Source organism: Pseudorca crassidens, chromosome 3 (assembly GCF_039906515.1).
Source record: "Pseudorca crassidens isolate mPseCra1 chromosome 3, mPseCra1.hap1, whole genome shotgun sequence".
Taxonomy (NCBI): Eukaryota; Metazoa; Chordata; class Mammalia; order Artiodactyla; family Delphinidae; genus Pseudorca; species Pseudorca crassidens.
The window spans coordinates 22325257-22333460 of NC_090298.1; the positions used below are offsets into that span (position 1 = coordinate 22325257).

The 8204-nt window shown below is 40.9% G+C and overlaps 1 pseudogene; it reads right to left on the reverse strand.

Annotated features, from left to right (window-relative positions):
* Positions 1-1324: 1324 nt before the first annotated feature.
* Positions 1325-5180, reverse strand: LOC137221166 (eukaryotic translation initiation factor 4B pseudogene; annotated as a pseudogene).
* Between the last annotated feature and the right edge of the window lie 3024 nt (positions 5181-8204).

An 8204-nucleotide genomic window follows, 5' to 3' on the forward strand; every position in this document is an offset into this window, starting at 1 on the left:
GCCTGTCTCTGGGGTCCGCGCTTTTAGCCACGGCTTGCGCCTGTTTCTGGAGCTCCTTTAAGCAGTGCTCTTAATCCCCTCTCCTCATGCACCAGGAAACAAAGAGGGAAGAAAAAGTCTCTTGCCTCTTCGGCAGCTCCAGACTTTTCCCGGACCCCCTCCCGGCTAGCCGTGGTGCACTAAGCCCCTGCAGGCTGTGTTCACGCCGACAACCCCAGTCCTCTCCTGGCGCTCCGACCGAACCCCGAGCCTCAGCTCCCAGCCCCCACCCTCCCCAGCGGGCGAGCAGACAAGCCTCTCGGGCTGGTGAGTGCTGGTCTGCCCCGATCCTCTGTGCGGGAATCTCCCCGCTTTGCCCTCCGCACCCCTGTTGCTGTGCTCTCCTCCGCAGTTCCGAAGCTTTCCGCCTGCACCACCCGTAGTCTCCGCCCGCGAAGGGGCTTCCTAGTGTGTGGAAACCTTTCCTCCTTCACGGCTCCCTCCCACTGGTGCAGGTGCCGTCCCTATTCTTTTGTCTCTGTTTTTTCTCTTTTCTTTTGCCCTACCCACGTACGTGGGGAGTTTCTTGCCTTTTGGGTGGTCTGAGGTCTTATGTCAGCATTCAGTAGGTGTTCTGTAGGCGTTGTTCCATGTGTAGATGTATTTCTGATGTATCTGTGGGGAGGAAGGTGACCTCAGCGTCTTACTCTTCCGCCATCTTACCCCCCTCCCATGTAGCTCCAGTTTTAAAAATAATAAATTCAAAGAACTTTTAGATACTCATAATGTTGTATTTATTTAATCTGATACTAAGGTATTCAGTATGTCATTATTCTTTTGCCTTTGGCAAAATATCGAAGTATAAGAATCTATCTTTGAAAATTAGCTTTATAAATAATTAAAGAAATTTTGGACCTTTCATATTTAACATCAGCTTTTGATCCAAGTTCTATGTTCTTACACTTGCCTCTGTCTGTCTTCCCACATAGCCTGTACCTTGCTTCCTGTACCTTTCCTGATTACTTAGTTCTCATGTCATGTGTTGCCTACACATGTGTTTGAAATCCCAGAATCTAGCCATATCGTCCCCCAGTGTTTTATGTTTTAATTGATCCGTTTTTCTGGGCTAACTCATAGAGCTAACAGATTCTAGTGGTGTTCTTGGTTAAGCTTGACTCTTAGAGCCTCAGTGACCTGAATATTTGACTGTTTTGGAAGATACTGGGCCTAATGATATGCACCATGCCTATTCATATGAGTTGTAACTCGGAGTTTACATGTGTAGTACTTTGACATAAATGAATTGCTACTCAATTTAAACTATTACTTTTTTTTTTTTTTAAAGTGAACTTTAAAGATCAGATTTATTTGGAGAAAACAAAAAACCCCACAACCTAAAGGATGGGATTTTGCATCTCAAGACATCTCCCAGGTATTAAGTCTACAGATTACAAATCATTTTCATAGAAGATATTTTTGTACAAATTTTACATGTATTGAGGAGCGGGTCATAAATCCCTGTTTGTTTTAACAGGGTGGCAGGGTAGAGGAATGGGGGAAAAAACAGCTTTTTTGGACACATCTATTTGGAACCAGACATGAAGAGGGCAAACCCTACTTTTTCATCATCTATAGCAAATGGTTAAAAAAAAATACCCTCTCAACCTTGGGTATCTCTAAAAGCCACTTCCTAGCTACTACCCACTCCAAGCCAATTATTTAAAGTTACTTCACTTGGTATGTCTTTTATGTCCACTGGGTAAATGATTCATTATGCTCACTGCTGCAGCACTCATAAACCAACACCCCTGCACGGCTGTAAAGGGTCTAACCTAGGACTGATGCGAGAAGAGACCAAGGTGTCTTTTCTCTGCAGGTACCAATATTGCCTGTAAGGACACCATCTGTTGAGCTGACAGTACCAAGGTGCACATAAAAGCAGGCAAGTAAAGCTAGTGTGTTGCAAGAGAAGCCAGGACCTTGTGAAATTGTTCTTCTCCATTATCATTTATTCTCTCAAGGGGATGCTAAAAAAACAGAACCAAAAAAAAACACACATTGGTCTAGGCCACATTATAAATCCAAACATTGGTGTGGGATTTCACTTGGAGAGAAGGAAACTTTTGTTTTTTAAAAAGCCCCTCAAACCCCAATCAAGGTTGTAAGAAAGGCTCCCAATTTAACCACCCTCGCTCACCACCTAAGACTGGTAATTCTTTTCTGAGGTGTAAAAGGGGTCAAAGCAGCAGGAGCACGAATGGCTGGAGGGAAGGAGTGTCAAAACATGAAGGAGGCAAGATTTGCTTGAGAAAAAGCAGTGATGATTCCTCATTGGACAGCTCCCAGGGGCTCTTAGAGAATGCTTAGGAGGTCAAGTATGTGACTTAAGCAGAAGCTGCCTGTAGGAAGGTTAACAGGAAAGATGAACATAAGATGATGACAAGAGTCTAAATTTTTAAAGCTCCAAGATTTCAACAGAATGTGGATATATTTGAACTTTCAGAAGGGATAGGGTTTAAGAAAGGGTGAAACCAGGACACATAAAAGACCTGGGAATTCCCACAACCCCTAAGTGCTTCCTGCTCCAGGAGGTAAACGATTATGTGTTTACTGGAGGTCATACCATTTTCCCTGTTACTGGTGCAAAATAATTCATCAAATCCCCAAGCTTCTTTTCAAATCACGATTTCCCCATTTACTTTGGTCACCAAACAGTCCTATTCTTCAGTGGCCTGTAGACTCACTCCCACCTACCCACCTGGGGGGCACAAATGAAGGAACTCCCCCTTAGGCTGGCCCCAGTAACTCAGAATTAAATAAGAGGTGGGGCTGGCAGCCTCCTGGAGACTAAAACAACATCAGAGACTAAACCTACCTTGCCAAGAATGGAGAGTTTATTCAGATACTGTTTGCTAATTCATGTATGCCACAACGGGATAAGAATTAAAGGTAGAAACCTCACACTCTTCCTTATACCTGCCTACTGCCCAACTAGATTCCAGACACTGCATCACTATCACTGCCATCTTGCTAAACGGAGGCCCCTAGGCACTAATCACACAGGCAACTGCACGTGTCATAAAAATGCACCACAACTTTAAACTTACAGCATTAAAAGCTGTACGTCTCTCTCTGGCTACATTGGTGATTCTCCAGTTAGTTCAATATTTTAAAGGCTGCAGCAGCATGCAAAAGAATTTCATTTTGTTTCTTTTTTTTAAAAAAAAAAAGTTAAGAAAGGTATCCAGGAGATGGTGGGTTTTATTTTATCTTGTCTGGATAGAGGTTTGATTTGCTCTCGAAATGTTCCCGGGTGGTGAGAGACTAGGAGAAAGCACAGAATGCAGAGGTCTATTCGGTGTAATCTTCTCCCTCATTTTCATCTTCACCATCAACGGCAAGAGCAGCATACTTGCTTGCAGAACTGAACTTAGAGGCTGGATCTTCAGCTTTCTTTGGCTCAGGTGCAGATCTGGAGTCTTGATCCTTTTTGCCATCTTTCCTATCTGACTCCTTCCAGAGGTCTTTGTTCCCTCCATCTCCTGGACCACGGCTGGAATTTCCACTTTGGCCTTTTGGGGCACTCACCCCATCTACTTTATTTTCATCTGCTTTCCTTACTGGTCCTTCCTCAGATGGTTGAGCTGGAACTACTTTCCCTCCACCACTTGTAGGGGACTGCTGCTCTGTGTCTGAGCTCTGAGATCGAGCAGGAGGGTTAGAACTTCGCTTCACCCAAGCATTCTCCTTTGGTGGAGGGGCTGGCATTACCTTTAGAGGCTGTTCAGGTTTGGGAGGCTTAGAAGTTGGAGACTGACAGTCTTCCTCTTCATTGGGTGTTTCATTTTCTAGAGACTTCTCACTCTCTCTCCTTCGTGCATTTCTGCCAGATGTGGATGAGGTCCCCGTTTGTGATGACTCACTTCCTGTCCTCGATCGTTCCTGAGTTTCTTCACTTCGCCAGCTTGGGTGTCTCTCCCGAGGCCGTCGTTCTAGTTTTGGCTCATCCAGCTGACGCTGCAGTTTCTCCTGTTCCTGTAGCCGCTCTTCTACTTCTCGTTCTCTAGCAGCTGTGTCAACAGGCTTTGCCCCTCCAAAGATAGAGGCTGCTCGACTGGACTGGGATGTGCTAGCAGAGGAATCATCTTCCTTAGGAGTACTCCGAGGCTTTAGGTTCAGTTTGGGTCTTTGGGGGGGACCTCTATCATCTCGCCTATAATCATCCCGAGAGTAATCGTCTCTGGAGCTCCGTGACCGGTCATCTCGTCTTTCGTATCTGTCTTCATAGCGGTCCCCGCCTCCTCTGTAGTCATCATCCCTACGGTACCCACTACCAAATGCTCTTCTGCCACTGCCTATCCTGGAATCGTAGCCTCTATCATAGTCTCTGCTGCCTCGGTCATCATAGCGATCTCGGCCCCCGTATCGATCCATGTCCCGGCATGGGCCATCACGGTAACTGTCCCGATACCCATCACGATATCGGTCTGAATCGTAACGATCTCGATACTTGTCTCCAAAGCTATCATCACCTCTTCTAGGTGGGTAGTCATCAAAGCTGTCTGTAGCAGGACGGGCCCTCCAGTCTGTATCTGTTTTGTCAGAATCCCGATTTCTATCGCGGCCAAAAGAACGATCATCCCTGTCTTTATCCTGTGCTTGATCAGCAACGTCCACTCGAATTCTCCTGTTACCTAGAGACTCTTCATTGAGGCTCAGGGCAGTGAACAAGGAATCCAGGTCCTCAAACTCAGCATAACCAAAACCTTTCAACCTCTCAGGATTGCTGGGTTCACGTGGTAAACGCACTGCACTGATATTTAATCCTCTAAAGAATTCCTTAATGGAGTCTTCTGTCACATCATAGGGCAGGTTCCCTAGAAAAGCAGTGTAGGGTGGTGATTTGGGAAGACGGCTCCGGTCGATGTTGGGTTCCCGAGCAGCCCGTGGAGCAGTGGGCAGGATGGAACGGTCAATTGGAGGTGCCCTATACACGTCATCATCATTACTATGCCAAGTGGTTGAAACATCTCCTTCTAGGTCATCTGTTTCATCAGCCCAGCTGACTGGTTTGGGGACATAGGTGCTTCCTCCACCAGTCCCTCCATCCTCAGCCAGGAAGTCTGTTAGGGAGATAGTCTTCCCCTTCTTATTCTTCTTTTTTGCTGAGGCCGCCATGTTGGGAGAGGGAGAGAGAACGCAAAAGCTAAACTATTACTTTTAACTAACTCAATTTTTAATCCCTTGTCAATGTGAAAAACAAGTAACTTTCTCCTATGGCCTAGCTTCTAGTCATAGACCCTCTTAACTGTAACTTTCTTTATGATACTGCAACCTATTATTGCCATAAGTATTATTATCAAGTTAAAGAATCCCCTTGTATTTCTAGCTGGCTCAAAAAACTTATAAATATGTTTTGATTTTTTGTCAGTTACTTTTTGTGCATTGCTCAAGACAATGATCATGTGATTTATCTCCTGTCCTCTGTTATTATGGTGAATTTTAGTTGATTAATCAACATGAGCTCCTGAAATGAATGCATCTAGATAGTGGTGTATTATCTTTGGCTATACTGCTGATTCACTTTATTAATATTTTGTAATTGGCCTGTAACATTCATGTCAAGATGACCTTATAATTAGAGGTAAAGAATATTTCCTCATTTTCTAATTTCAAGGGGTTTAGTAAGGTAAATACCATTATTTTTTCCTTACACGTTTAATAGAATTTACTGGTGAAACTATTATGCTGTCAGTTTTCTTTGTGGGAAAGCTTTCAGTACTAACTTAATAGATATAAAACACTTTACATTTTCTTATTTGAGATCTGTCTTAATAATTTCTATTTTTCCAGAATATGTTCCATTCCAGCTAAAATTTTCAAATATATTTCCCAAAGTTTGTCCAATGAAGTATCATTTTATTTTTGATGTTGAGGATCTATAGACCTGTTCTTTCTCTTAATTTATGACAGTAATCCTGAATTCCTCCTATAATTTTTTCCATTAAATTTTAATCTGTTTAATCAATGATATGTTTTTAATTATTTGAAGAAAATCCTTTCTTATTTTCTATTTTTCCAGATAAATATTTGCTTTTTCAATATAACGCATTTTTCTAATATTTGTTGTCTTTGAACCATGTGTTATTTAAAGGAGATGTTTTAATTTTGGAATATACTTTAATTTTCTGCCTATATTGTTGTTTTAATTTCAAATATAATCCTCTTGTGGTCAGAAAGCATATTTACTAGGACTGTGTCCCTTTGAAAACTATTGAGACTTGCTTTATGCCCTGCTTGTGGTCAATTTAATTATTGTTCCAACTGAATGGGTATTGTTCAGTTGATGACTTTAATATCTCAGTATGTTATGTATGTTGGCCAAATCATCAGTATTCTTTTTGTCTGCTTGTTCCACTAGTTTCTAAAAGAGGTGTGTTAAAACTTTATTATGATTATGGATTTCTACTGATATAACTGTACCCAATTTTATTAGAGTTTACATGATAATTTTTCTCATCATTTTAATCTCAGCCTTTTCATATTCTCATATATAAAATATTTCAAACTATATGTATACAGGCTTTTTTTAAATCAGCCTGACAATCTTTGTCCATATTTTGGACAGTTTATCCCTCAATGTTTATTATCTGTGGTTTAAATATAATATCTTACTAGTCATTGTTGTTTTTATTTGATCCAGTTAAATGATCCCATATTTCTCTATCTGTGCATGAATTTTAGTTGATTATATTTTATTATTCCACTTTGAATTGTTAGGTTGGGAACAAGAAAGACCACAAAACTGATCTCTCTATCCCACCTTATTACCAGCATTACGTTTATTTTGTGACTGTGTGTGTGTGTGTTTGTGTGTGTGTATGAATATGTATATTTTAGAAAAAATGGGTGGGGTAGTATTTGAATGACAGAGTCTCAATGCATTTCAGAGAATTAAAGGGATGATTTATGATTTCCTCTGGAGTTCTGGAAAATTGAATGCCCTCCATATATTTCTAATACCATTAGATTATTGGGGACTTAGATTGAGAATCCTAGAAGAGGGTCCTAACAGTGATGAACTTGAAGAATTACTGGTGAATATCAGCATGCTTTATATGCCTAAATAGAAGGTTGGGAAACTATATCTTCCTGCAGGTCTAAAGTTTTGTGCATCTGATTTAAACCAGTGGTTTTCAAAGTGTGGTTCCCTCACATCATGTCTGATCTTTTAGAAATTCAAATTATCACTCCCTCCTCCCAACCAACTGAGGCAGAAAGGTTATGGTAGATACCAGCAATCTATGTGTTAGTAAGCTCACCAGATGATTCTAATACCCACTAACTTTTGAGAGTAACTCTCTTAAATATTTGGCTGCAGTGGGAGACCCATTTTAAAAAAAGATATATCAGCAGTGTCAGTGTGGATGAGATACAATTTTATGACACACTGAAAGCCAGGGTAGAAGAGATTAAGAAGTAGACAACTTTCGCCCAGCTTTTTGTTCTTCATAAAGTTCCCACCTTAGAATAATTCCAGGAGAAGACTCAACTAAGAAGATCATTTGGCTCATTTTAAATCATAAATGAGCAGAAATTATTTAGAGTTGCATAGAGTAGTTGACTAGACCTTTGAATGAGGAGGTTACCAGAAGATGACACCATTCAGTAAGGATGTTTGAGGTTGTCCTGTCTTTCTCTACTAACAAGCAATATCTACAAATTCAGTGTTACTGAGCTGCTAAACATCGAGATTTCCTTTTCCTTGAAAACCGGGGCCATGGTTTATTTGCATTTTTAACCAGTGAATTGAACAATACTGACATAAAGAAAATACATAAAAAACATACTGGTCCCAGTATCTTTATTAGGTACTGTCCCAGGAAACAAATAAAGCCAAAACTGGGTGAAAACATTTATGGTTCCTTCCTTCACAAAATATTTATAACTAATGAGGTACCCTTCAACAATCAGCTGCACATTTTACAAAGCTCACAGTGCTGAAATGTGGGAAATGGAAGATAGACCAACATTTGAATGAAAATAGAAAGGTAAGGAAGGAATTGCATTATTCCTGCTTCAAGATTATGGTTTGGATATAGAAATCTTGGTGAAAACTGTCAAAAATTGATGGAATAAGGAAACTAAAATTGACAGAATATGCAGAATATAGTGACAGGTGGGTAATGCTAGTTGAAGTAAGCAAAAGTATTAATAGTAACTCC